This window comes from Anser anser, assembly GCF_964211835.1.
Source record: "Anser anser genome assembly, chromosome: 1".
NCBI lineage: Eukaryota > Metazoa > Chordata > Aves > Anseriformes > Anatidae > Anser > Anser anser.
Window position 1 is genome coordinate 141,009,848 of NC_139720.1, and position 13,502 is coordinate 141,023,349.

Below are 13,502 nucleotides of genomic sequence, written 5' to 3' on the forward strand. Positions count from 1 at the left end.
GATTTGGTGGATTTGTACACTGAAAGGAAGAGTTATCATTCCAGCGCTGAAGCTCCTACAGGTGACCGAGCCACTAAAATGCAATTCTCGTGACTCTGTCTTCAACAGCAGACCAATTTAAAACTTACTGTACCTTTTCACCTCCTTGATGGTCGTTAGAGATCAGAAGCACTAAATAACAGACGAGCGTCAAGTTTGGCTCAGGCAGGAAGAACATGAAACCGAAAAGCGACTGGCTAACAGTGATGGCCACTGTTACAGAATCCACATCATACAGAGGTCATACCCTTAAAGTTATGCCTTGTGAGTGCTCATCCAGATTTACAATGCCTTTATGCCTGCAATTGCATCAATTTTGATTAATCTGGAAGCGTGCGATGGTATTTATTTTCAATATCCTCCCTAGGATATTGATACCAGGTGAGGTACTTCTCAAATCGGATGCCACTGGTGAAAAACCTCTGACCTGCTGCTTCCTTTTGAAAAACCAACATCACTGCAATGTCTCGGGGTTACAGAGTGATCCCTGGACACAGAATCGCATCCGCTCTGTGATTTGTTTTCACATTTCTTTCCATAATTGCAAGGCTGTCAGGGACCTTCTAGGCTTACAAAGGAAAAACTGTCAAGAAATCACAATTAACATTTATTGTATGTTTGAATCTGATTCTCACGTGCACCACAATGTTCAATGTTCAAATAGTTCAATGACTCCAAACAGTGTGAAGTAGCTGCTGTTTTTTATTTTTAAGTGCTTGCAATAAATGATCACTGTAGGTTATTAAGGGAACTAGTTCACAGGAGCTTGTCCATTCTTTACAAACATGACAATTTAATCACAACTTTGGCCCTTTCCATGTTAGTAAAGTAAAATCAGGATTTCACAGTTCACACAGATTAAACGTGAGCCTAGAAAAACAGCACAAAAAGCAATACACTGTTTCATACCTGAGCAGACTTTCAGAGACATAGGAGAATGAAGATTTTGTTTTAAAATATACTGATTTTTAGTTCAAATGAGTTCTGCAACCAGACAGCTCCAGCCATTATATCCGAAAGAGAAAAGCAATGGGAACAAGGAGCTCTGAAGCACCTTGGTACAGTTCCAAGGTCTATTTCCATCCCAAGGGCCAAGCCTTTCAGTACACGTTCATGCTAAAATCCCAACTATTTCAACTTGCTTTTCCTCTGCCGTGAAGGATTTTACCTTCTCTGTGCTGCATTTCTTCAGCATGCCAAACAGAAAATATTATTTTCTTACACTATCAAATGCAAAATTAAGAAAGCAAAACTGTGAAAGCAAAATCACAAATGGGCTAGATGTCCCGTGCTTCTCCAGACAAAACACCTGCTGAATGCATTCGCTGGGTACACAATGGCCTGGATGACCTCTTCTGCTCCGTGTGCACCACCAGCCCGGGGTGCACGTCAGCTCCAGGGTCCAGAGGTGTGACATGCCCGCATGCCAGCATCAGGTGGGGCTGAGACTGGGACTATATAGTAGCTTCCACAGAAAGGCGATGCAGGCACAGGGCTCAGACACAGCCTGCAACACACTCTGGCAGGCCCCAAGCACTGCGTCCTCCAGCTTGGTGCCACCACTTCTGTGGTGAGCCCAGCGCTTGGGGTAGTGGTAGTCTGAGGAGGCACGCTGGCTGCACTTCTTTTAACCTCTGGGTCCAAGCACAACTCATCCTCACCTTGGTAACAGATTAATATTTCCATCCTCTTCTCCCCAGCTAGGCTCTTTCAAAGGCCAGTGCCCCCAGCGTCCTTGTCCCTCTGTCCCGTCCTCTGGCGTTCCTTGGAAGTAAGGCATGGAGCAAGACTCAAACCACAGGAATTAAATTTCCACCTCATACCAAAACCAGGCAATTAATGACGGGACAAGGCATGAGATGCAGCTTAAATCCTCCTTCTGCTCTGCTCCTCCTTACTTCTGTGCTTTTGTTGTCTCTGCAGCAGACGAAGAAGAGCTACAGTAAGATGAGTATTGCTGCTGAGGAAAGGAGGGGAGCCAGGCTTCGCATTCACATCTCCTAACACCCAAGCCAAGGCAAGCTGAAGCTGTGGCTGACACTGTTTCTTATGCTAAATAAGGGTTTGTTTTCAAGCAGACACCTTTCCGGAGCACCCTCCTTTCCAAATTAAAACCTCCCCAGACAACAGTACTACTAATGCAGCTGTACCAAAAGCACCAGGTGTGGAAAGCTGCATATTCTATGCTAATTACTCAAGCCTTCAACTTTTCAATTATGTCAGGATGACCTTTTAAAAATCATTTATTGACTGGAAAAAAAAAATATGGATAGCTAGTTGGACCTGATTTCACCAAAGTGCTGCTGCATTGCTATTAACCAAACCTTACTTTGTATTCAAGGATCAAGCTGTTTAAATAGGAAAGTAATTATGACACTAAAATGCCAAAGGAAAAAAAAAAAGTAAATTGAATTTATCACCGTGTAGTATAACACAAGGGCAAAGTGAGTTTCTGGCATGACATAAGCTTCTCTTGGAAAAATACCGTGTCTCGTCCCAAAAGCAATATTACCAATTGGGCGTTGTGTTGTCCCTTGTTTTAGGAAAACGTGTGCTGTGTTTGCACTGGGATTGCTTGGCAGATTTTTTTTTAGCTGTGGCAGGTTGATAAATGTGGATGCCTGCACCCTTCCAAGCATTATTAAGCATGTCACATTAATTGCACAAAGTCATTTTGCTCTGCTCAGCATGTCAGGCTTCTATATATATCTAGGAAAAATAATGTAGGCATGTGGTCAGGAAAACAGCTGTGTCAGTCAGGCTTCTCGTTTACAACCGAAACGAGAGTTAACCCAAACCTGCAGAGCTGTGTGATGCAAGACAGTTTCAGCTGTGTGCTGCAGAAGCCACTGAGATGGCCCCGTGAAATCTCTGAGTAAACAGAAGTATTGCTTCTGAGCATCTTTCACAACTACAGCAACCGCTCAAAGGCGTCTTTCTGAGACTGGACACCCGATCAGAAGCCCAGGCTGGGCTGTGAATGTAGAGAAGTGTGAGCACAGCAGAGAGAAAAAAGGCAGGAAAGAAATGCGTTGGAAATACCTGCAGTGCTGGCATCCTCACAGCACCGGAAAAAAAAAAAAAAAAAAGAACAGAGTGTCAGAAAAGGGCATTTCACCAAGAGGTGACCAAAGAGAATATTTTGGAAACCTACAGCACAAGTCCTGCACCTCACAGGGAAGAATGATTGTGTCCATAATCTGCCCCTGCAAGGAGACTGAACGAGGTGAGCCTGAGGCTAGCAGAAAGATGGTCAGCACAAAGACTTGGGGATGAGAGGTGAGCATGAGCTTCTTCTCCTTGCACCCTATTTCCTTCCAGATGCTGCTGTGCCGGGCGAAGCTGCCTCTGCCCTGCCGAGCAGATTGCAGCAAAGCACAGGGGGAAACCTCCCTCAGCTCGCAGAGAGGAACCGAAACGCTGTCACAGGTCAAGACCAGCCTTCCAGCCAGAAGTGGGAAGGACTTCAAGGTGGCATGAACCTCCATGTCATATCTTAACCAAGAGACCAGTCAACATGAGGAAGGGGCAGAACAGGTATGCGTTTCAGGACTCAGAGGCGTGCACCGCCTTTCAGAAATGCCTATGGAAAGGCTGAATCCTTCAGGTTAAAATGAAGAAGCAGAGGTAAGTAGCTCAGGTCCTAGAATGAAATATTGAAAGCCACTCTTGATAGTTTGCTCACTAAGCATCCCTCACCTTTCCCTCCTCCGGTGGGAATTTAAGGTAATCGGAGGAATGCCTGACACAAGTGTCGAGTAGAGGCAAGGAATCAAATAAACTTTTCTCTGTATTGCTTGCATTGAGCTTCTGAATTTTTCAGACCAACGTTTCTATGTCTCATGAATAAAAAGAGCAGCATTTAAACCTGGCAGCATTTAAGCATTCTCCATGTTATTCCTACGTGCCAAACCAATAATAAAAGCTAAGACTAGTTTCAGACATTAAAAATTAATACTGGCATAAAACCACATCTATATAAAAGCATACGGGATGTGGGGGAAACAAGTCTGGCCAGTCTCCAGAGGACTTTGAAAAGTGAAGTGCCTGTTTCCTTATTTCCACGTGCTTCACTCACATCTTACTCCACCAAGAGCTTTACCACAGCTCTCAGCACAAGGAGGGTCACGTTTACTACAAGTGGCAAAGGGTGGCTTCACCATGCCGCCTCCACCACGTTGTCTTGGCTTTATCTCCCCCTTCAGCTAAGGATTACACTGCATTACACCAACTGCCTTACTGTCTCCTATAGAGAGCCTTAGGAGCTCAAGTCTCCCTGTCTGCTCTGTAAATGAGGAGATCTGAGTCGAGTGTCGTCTCCATCTTCAAATTTCCTCAAGGGAAAAAGAGAGGAACAGATGGGATGACAGACCATCACTTCTTACCTCAGCAACAACCTGCGTTTTCACCACTATCACCCAGTCACTACAGAGATTTTTTTATCTCCCTTTTACCCAGACTAGGCTCTAAGTCACTATTTCTTTATGTTACTGACGATCTTTTCCCCTTCCTTACCTTTAAACTGCAAAGGGAGGCATAAAGTCTTCAGCTATCAGCAAGCTGAAGCATTTGGCTTGGCTCCCAAAGGCTCGTAACACTTCAGTGTATTTTTTCTGTCTAAAGAGGATTAACTAAGTTAGACGGCTCACAAAAGATGCCTATCATCTAAGGTGTTACACTTACAGGGCTTCAAGATCTCATTTTCACTCTGATAATTCTTTGAAATCAACACAAAAAAGAGTATTATTGAGTCCTTTGTACTGGGGTTTTCACATGAAATGAAAAAAGGATACATGCAGCATTCTGCCTATGTTCACTAAGCCATCTCTCAAGGAAACTATTTTCTTCTACAAAGCTCCAAAGTGAGACATCAACCTCACCGAAATTAATATGCAGCAGACCTGGTTCACGATGGCATTTCTCCAGCATCAGACATGAATGGTGAACTGGGCTTGGAATTCTATTTTTAATGAAAATTTTTCCTTTTCCTCCCACTGAAAATCACTGCCTATTCCATACAACCTGTGTACAAGGCAGGTTGTTTCTGTTCTTCTCCAGCAGTTAAGAAAAGACACGTATTTCCAATTGTTCAGATGCTAAAATTAGGTTTTCTAGAGGGCTTCTACATAGCCATCAGGTTATTAGCTATAATTGTTTTTACATTTTAACCCAGCACTACTTGCATCAGATAACTGAAGCACCTCGCTGCAGCCTGGCTGTGGAGGGGATCACTGGAAGCCAAACCACTTGTTCCCCACAGCTGCACCCCACACCCATGCTGAAAGCTGCAGCCCAGCTTAGTGAGGAGCAGGCAGCAGTGGCTTCTCCACTGGGAATTCCACTCACATTTCTCCAGGTTCAGGCTTTGCTCAGCTGGGAAGATACAGTTGCTTTCCACCAGCTGGCTATACCAGCACTGAAAGCACTCAAGGCAGCAAAAGCATGTCTATGCCCCAATATCCGAGCCCTTTGGAATATTTAAAATACTTAAATGAGGCAGGAAAGTACAATTATCCCCTTCCTAACAGAAATACCTTGGGGACACCAATGGCCATAGTTATCTATGGCAAGTCAAGCTACTTCAGTGTAAAGAAAGTTGCAAATACGTGATATAAAACCTAAACATGATTTAGTACTTCCCCCAAAGTAGCAATTTATCCCTAGCAGAACTGAAGTGAAATCCATCACACAGCTTGGTCATCCGTGCACTACTGCTACAGAGCAATTTGCTCAAAGTATATTCTGTGATGTATTGTCCTTTGCATGTCCACAGCCAACATGATTTGTCCCACATCTCCTCGAACAAGAAACAAGGCTGAGACTTTTTGCATCCATGGTCTGTTCAGAGAAGCTTTTCCCATAACTCTGGATCCAGTCAGTGCAGTACACAAGCACCTCCACCCCCACCATCCACATCAATTGGCTCTATACTGCATGTTTCCTCTGCCTGCTGTCATCTGCCTCTTTCTCACAATTGCATTTGTGGACTAAGAAATCTCGCTCTTGTTTCTTCAGAGGAAAACCTGACACTTCTAAGCACTACCTCAGAGCAGTGATGGGCCATGAGATGACCACTGCTAACTTGGGACAAGATCTCAGGACTGCAGTCAATAGTTCCACAGAAAAAAAAAATACACTTGATGATATGAAAGAGGAAAAAAAAAAAAAAAAAGGAAAAAAAAAGTGGCAGAAACTATTTGGAAAGAAAGAGGAATAAAATTATCATTTCATTGTATAAATCCATGGTATATCTATCCTAGATATTTTGAGCAGTCCTGCTCCTTCCTGCTACAAGGTTGCAAGAAACTACAAAGATGACCAAAGGTCTCCAAAAAGTTACGGAGAAGCATCCATGCAGTGACTGAGTAGGACAGATCCCAGCAAGGACTTTAGGAGCACCACCTAAATGTGCAACAACATTGTGAAGGCCAAAGCCAGGCTGGAATCGAAACTGTTGAAGGTTGTAAAGGACAATAAAGGCATCTACAGGCCCATCAGCAGCAAAAGGAAATTGTGGCTTTTCTACCTGATGTGGCAGAGCACCTAGAAAAGACTACATCAGCACTGTCGTTACTGGCAAGGTGTGCTATTGGGGGTCCCAGATCTCTCTGGGTAGCAGCGAAGCCTGGGGGAGATAAGGGGCTGCTCACAGCAGAGGAGGATGGAGTTATTCAGGACTTGAAGTGTGAGTATAAAAGCTCAGGGGATCAGATGGGAAGCAACCAAGCAAACTGAGAGGTGGCCAACATCACTGCAAAGGCCAATTTCTACCACCTCTGAACGATTGTGATGCTCACGAGAGACTACCAGGGACCAAAGGCAAGGAGGATCTGGGGGTCTGAGGGCTGACAGGCTTCACCCAAAACTCTGGGAGGTTATTTCCAGGCTGAGCAAGAGCAAGGTGGCTGGGAACAGCCAGCATGGATTTGCTGAAAATGAATAATGCCTGAGCAGGCTGAGTAGGCCTGTGATGAGAGGACTGGCTCTGTGGGCAAGGGGAGAGCAGACGATGGTGTTTGCTTGGACTTTAGCCCGTGACTTGGCTCCCCGTAGCACTCGTAGAGCCAAGCAGTAGGTGAGGACTGGACACGGGGGCTCTGCAACAGAGCTAAGGGAAAGCAGGAAGAGATTGCATCTCACAGACAATTTTCTCCATATTACTATTTTTGGGGTGATAAGGGAGCTCGTGGCACAATAAACATTATCCTAAATCTGCTATTTTACTAATTAAAATTGGCAGGTTTGGCACAACTGTGTGGGAGAGGGCTTCCAGACACAAAACTCTGTGTTTCAGTGAGCCCTTTTAGATGAGCACTGAGGCACAACACTGGCCTGAGCCCAGCGATGCACCCCGCTTTGGAACCACGCTGAAGTCCAAGGGCATTTCGCTCAGGCTTCATACCCCAGTTACATGTCTGGGGATGTGCAAGGGCCAGGTGTGCTAGTCCAAGCCCCCTGCTCTTGCCCAGAGCCATGTGTGAGGCTTTTAAAATTTGAGTTAAATACGGGAATATTGAGTTAAATACGGCAACATAGCTGTGTTTTATTAAAGCTCTTAAACACACACAGAGAATAAAGATTTGGCTTCGGTTTCACACATTTGAGAATGCACTTTTATTGCTTCAACAGTTTATTTTAACATTTTAAGAGTTTGTGGCCCCAAATTAGTTTGTTCGTTTTCTTTTTTAACCACCCCGTCTACCGGGGTGTCAGCAAGGAGCTCCGCGACCTGCGCATGCGCACGATCGTCTCCGCCCCTTCCCCCCCACCCTTCTTGCCCTCTTCCAACATGGCGTCGGCAGCCTCCCTCCCGCGGAGCACGCACGCGCCGCGCCGCCTCCCTGCCTCCTCCCCCCGCGAGCGACACAAGGCAGGGGGGAAAGCGGGGCGGCGACTCTATGGTACCGCCGCGCGGCTAGCGCGGCCCCCTCCTCCCCTCTCCCCCCCTCCTCTCCGCGCGCTGCACGCCGGGACGCGCCGGGTCCTCCTCCCCGCCCGCCGCCGGTCCTCCGAGCGTGCGCCGCGCCGACATCGGCGCTCTCCCAAGATGGCGGCGCGGGGCTCGGGCTGAGAGCGAGGAGCCCGTCGGCGACAGGAGGCGCACCCGCGGCACGGCCCGGCACGGCCCGGCACGGCCCGCCTCGGCCTTCCTTCCCGTCACGTCCCGCCAGGCCTCGGCTTCGTCTCCTCGTCGTCGTCGCCCGCAGCCCCCGCATGAGCCCGGCCGGCGGCGGCAGCAGCAGGCCCAGGTCGGTAGCGCCGGGCAGGGCCGCGACGGGGAGGGGAAGGAGCCCGGCCCGGCCCGGCCCTGAGCAGCGGGAGGGCGGCCGGGAGGCCTCGCCGCTGCCCGGCCTCGCTGCTGGGGCCGGCCGGGAGCCGCGGGGGTGAAGGCGGCCGAGGGGAAGCGCAGGTTGTCCCCGTGCCGTTTCCTAAAATCCGGCTGTGAGGGGGCTGCCGGGCGTGGGTTTGGGGCGCCGAGCGCCTCTGGCTGCTGTCCCGCTGAGGGGACGCTGCGGGTCGCCAGGGTTTGTGCGCGGTGCGGGGAGGTGGCGGGCGGTCGGAAGTTGTGCTGCTTAGGGCGCAAAACACGCTCCACAACTCTCCCGTAAGCAACCCATAACCTGTGATCTACAGGCTCGTCCTGCCTTTTTTCCCCCCTCTCTCTACCTAATGGATTATTTTTTTTATGTGTTCCTCTTTGTGAGAGGTGTTGTTGCAGTGTGGGGACAAAGCTTGTCCCTCGCACGTCACTTCTGAGCTGGTCCCTCCGTCTGTGTTCATACGGAAACTTTCCTACTTCAGTAGGAGGCTGTGCAAACCTGAGGCTTCGTGACAGTCAGCTCGTCAGATTAGTGCTTCCTGCATATCTGCCAAAAAGTTCTTCGATGTGAAACTGTACCTGATTTTTAGCTTTGATTTCCAAGGAAGTAAAACCCTTGTGATTGTGTTGTCAGTGCATCTAATAAATGTTTTTAACTAGTTTGAAAAGGAGATGTCTAAAAGATCAAGTTCCTGAAAGATTTGTGCAAGCAGCATCCACTTAGAGAGGGATTCCCCGTCAAGGAGAAAGCTATAGTGCAAGTCTACCTGTACTGTTACACTGGCTGGGAGCAGGGTGGAGGTGGCCAGAAAGAAAGTAAGTAAGAAAGCAGCTGGAAAATGTACTTTACAGGTCTCCCAAACTACTTGCTTTGGATGGTGTCAGAGTATTTGAATATTGCGGCAGTAAGCACTCCGTGCACTTTCAGCGTGGAAACAGTTAAAGGCGCTTTTTTCCTGTCTGAAAGTGCTGTGAAACTCGGTGTTCAGTGATTGTGTTGAAGTGAAAACGAGAGACGTGCATCACCAAGCTGCTATGGATATTCAGTAGTTTTCCTCACATGCGTTTGCTTTTTAAAACAGATGCAGTTTGCAGTGCTTATGACTGTTGTCTTTGTAACAGGGATGTTCTGTCAATTCAGTACAGACAAATCTCAGCAGAAAAAACTAAACTGCTGTTTAGATTTACAGGGCAGAAAAACACTTTTAATTGAAATATTTTTAGTGCGATATTACAGATACTGTGTTTCTTGTGACTGTCCCATTCCACTCTGTTTACTATTTAATGTGGTATCCTTCATAGTGGAATTAATAAGTTCTCTTTCTCTTTACTAGAGCTGTTTGATATTTCTCTTCACTGCAGTAACCCGAGTTTCTCCCAAGTATTTAGAAATAAAGGCACACCAAGCTAGATGGCAAAATAAATGATTTCACTTTTTTTTCACTTTTGTGTGCATCTGTATTAAAAAAAAAAAAAAAAGCTTGAAATAGTGGAGGTGTTTGTCTTTTTCATAGCAGTGAGTTTCAAAGCCTAATCTCCCAATCCAGGGCTTGTTCAAAACTAATGTGTGGGTTTTGATTGTTTTTTAATAGCAAACAATTTTCAGTCTTTTTTTTAATTACTGCTGCTTCTTAAAGACATGTGAATGATGATCTTGTGTGAATGGAAGTTAAAACTTTGCATGTTAAATATATCTAGGGACTTGCCAAAGTCTGTTAGAGCACCTTGAGACCGTACCTGCTCTAATCAATTTAGGAAAGCACAACAGGTTCACTTTGTTTTCATTCAGCTTCACTTCTTGTAAGAGAGAACATGCTTCAGAAATGTGAAATATGTACCTGTACCATGAAATCATGCTTATTTCACTTTAACTGTGTGCTTTGTTGACATGTTCGTTAGTTTTTCCATGAATTCACAGGTTCTGCTTAACTGAATGTATAATTTGGAGGAGGGGCAGGAATATCTTTGAGTCAGGTTTTAATAGTCATAAACATATAAACATGTTTAAGCATATAACGTCTTGTATAAGCAGTACTTAGCGTAGTACATGATATGACACTTCTAATGGAACAAATTAAGTGTTTATATTTTTTAAATATGCATCTTAGTTTTGGCTGTGTAGGAAAGATCTATTTTTTTTTTTTGCTTCTACTACTTTTGGTTTCAGTTTACTTAGGGAATGTCCAGAGAGTATTCATTTTTTATAAAAGCAGGAAATGTCTTTTTCCCCTCCCGCCTGCACCAGTGTATTCATCTTCTGGAAGGCAAAACCCACTATTTCTTAAAAATAGAACACGAAATTGAGGGACAAAGGGAGGGAATTCCTAAAGTATGTAGGCGTATATCTCATTTTAAGTGTCAGTCTTCGTTTCTGGTCACTGTAGTCCAGATCTTTGCTTAACTTCAGTTAATGATTGATATTGATTTTATTTATTTTCCTTAAGCTAAATGTTTTTTTCTGAAGTCTCCAGTATATCTGAGGTAGCTACGAGTTTCATAGAGAGCCAGTGTTAAAGGGCTTTCTTTCAGTAATCGAATTCTGACTTGTATGTGGAAGAAGAGGGGCAAGAAGTTTGCTGTCAGGGTCTGTACCAAATAATTCAGAATTTGGTATTTACTTTCATTAACCTCCGACTTTGCCTAACCAGCCGCCCCAAGAGCACTGTACGCACGGCTTAAATATTTGCGTCCCAGAGACGACAGCAATGAGCACATCGCGTGTTTGAAGTGACTTTTGTTCTTGCCACCTTAAACACCTTGACCTTAACTAACATTTACTGCATTAACTTCCTGTATATGTAGCCAGCACCTGACTGCCTCATGAAGCGACGTATGGCGCGTGAACCAAAGCTGGGAGGCTGCTGGCTCGTCTGAGCAGCAGTGTGCGTAATATACCTAGCTGGTTAGCTGGAAGTCAGCAAATGCGCTGTGAAGGTAATAGTTTGTAACGAAGCCACGCTTCAGCAGCTGTACCAACTGGTGAGATGCTTTTTCAGGAAAATAACCTCAGAGTAGAAAGATTTGAAAATAACCAAGTAAAATCAAATGGTGTTTAGATCCAGGATTCCTGCCTGGCAATGTAACATACGAACAAGTCAGACTTCAAATCACTAAATTTGAATAGTTCCACCTTTCTGTGGCAGAACACATTGACAAAGTAACTTGTTGTTTGCACAATTACATTGTAAATTAAATATCATCTTCCAAAGACTCCGCTTATGAATGAATCTCTTAAAGGAAGCATTAGCTGCTTTTTACTTTGAATAGGTTGAACCTGCTTCGCTGTGTTATGCAGACTGCTGACTGGAGGAAGGGGGGTGGAAATCAGTCTTTACCGATACTCGTTCTGTTACCGCCTCGCATGGAATTTTGTACCCGTGTTTTACAGGGTGGTGAAGAATTAGGAGAAGCTGCAGTTGTTCAGATGAGTGGATCTAAATGGGTGGCTTCCTTTTGGACCCTCACTCCTCTGTCTTAGGTAAGAGGGGTGACCTGCTGCTTTTGAAGCAACCTGTGTTTCCCTAGAGCAGGCGTGCGTGTGTTTTAAGAGGAACTTCTAGTTAGTGCAGGAGAGGCTTGGACTTCTTTGCAATCTCGTGGTTTGAAAAGGATATTCATATTATGTGGCTTTCCAAGGCTTTTCATCAAAGAGCATTACTGCTTGCATCCATCCAAACGTGCTCTTGTGCTTATGTACTGGAAGAATCACGCTCATCTTGTGCAGGATGCCAAGGGTGGGTTGTACCAGAGGTGAATTAGTGGTAACGTTTCACCACAAACTAAAGTGAGGTACCAGTTGGCTGCTTGACATGCAGGATACTCATTTTTTTCATGTTATATTCATTAGTGTATCAAAGAACATACTTAAGATGTCATTTTGCAGGTCGTGGCCTAAGGAATGAAATAAGACAAGTTAAGTGTGTTAAAAAAACTATAAGGTACAGCGTCTCTGTTTCAGACCTGCTGGATACTTTGGTCGTGGTGGCTCTTAACGTTAACCAGTGGGCTCACAAGCAGGAAATCATGAAGCCGGTGTTTAGGTTTGGTGGTGGCGTACGTTGGGCTGGTGCTGATGAGTCCACGTGGTTTTCTCCTCGTTCTGGTAGTAGCGTGGCAGGACTGCCACTGTCCTGACTGAGCTCGAACTGTAGGGGCGAGGCCAGGCCTTCACATCTCCCGCACAGAGATGACCACGTTCTTCCTCCCTTTGGAAGACAGACCCCTGTTGGGACTTCTTGGTCCTTCCGCGATGCCAGGGAAATGGGTAACTGAGTGATGGGGGTGGAAAGCAGACGCCCCTCTTCCATACCTTCTGGAGCTGAGCGTGGGGGAGGCCCAAGAGCTACCTGTAACGAGGTGCTGGGCCTGCCTGGGCAGTCGGGCCCCAGCATCACTTGTGTCCCCCTGCTCTGGTGTGCTCCGTGGGGCCAGGCGGGAGCAGCTGCAGGGCGGTGGAGTGGCTCTTCAAGGAGCTGAGCTCCTGGAACAGGCTGCAGCTCAAAGTGCTTCAGGAAATGCTGCCATGCTTGTGGGCAGATTTTTCTTCGGCTTTGGTCAGAGACTGTGGTTCGTTGTGTGTTTGAGCTGATGACTTCGATGTTTGTAACATTTCAGTTTTACAGCGTGGTATTTTTCACTTTTGTAAAAGGTATCAAAAACTTCTACCGAGCTAGATAATACTTACGATGTCTATCACTACTTCAGAATTTCCATTTCCAATATGATGCTTTCATCTTCATCTGAATATGGCTATACAAATGACGATTACTTTCTAAATCATAGTGAAATCTAATGCCCAAAGTCTTGCTGACCACTGTCATGGTTTAACACGCACATGCACCCTATTCTTTGCTTAGAAAGTCCAAGGTACACCAGTGTACGCTGGCAGCTGTAGCAGCACCTAGATGCTCGCTCAAACTGTTGTAGCAAAATTTGCCTATTGTGGGTCGTGGAAGTACATTCTTGCTGTCCACACAAACTGTAAATTCTTCCAGTTCAAAGGTCAGGGGAGTTGTTAGGGGGGCGTAGTGCTTCACTTGAAATAGCCAATGGTTCTCAATTGCAAAGGTCGAGCCCTTTCCTTTGTAAGATGGTGATTAAATACTCCGTTTGCATGGTTCTTCTGACCTGAATATCTGCCCCC

General features: G+C 45.9%; 1 protein-coding gene across 7 annotated transcripts in view; it reads left to right on the forward strand.

Annotated features, from left to right (window-relative positions):
- Positions 1-7,887: 7,887 nt before the first annotated feature.
- Positions 7,888-13,502, forward strand: part of UBE3A (ubiquitin protein ligase E3A) — a 50,193-nt gene continuing 44,578 nt past the window's right edge. For 4 of the 7 annotated variants that reach the window (XM_083832300.1, XM_083832294.1, XM_083832299.1 and 1 more), the window contains exon 1: positions 7,896-8,288. The gene's annotated coding sequence lies outside the window, so the exon portion shown is untranslated. Of the gene's footprint in view, positions 8,289-11,747; positions 11,838-13,502 lie in introns of all 7 variants that reach the window. The other 3 variants (XM_083832297.1, XM_083832295.1, XM_083832296.1) reach the window with 2 other exon arrangements.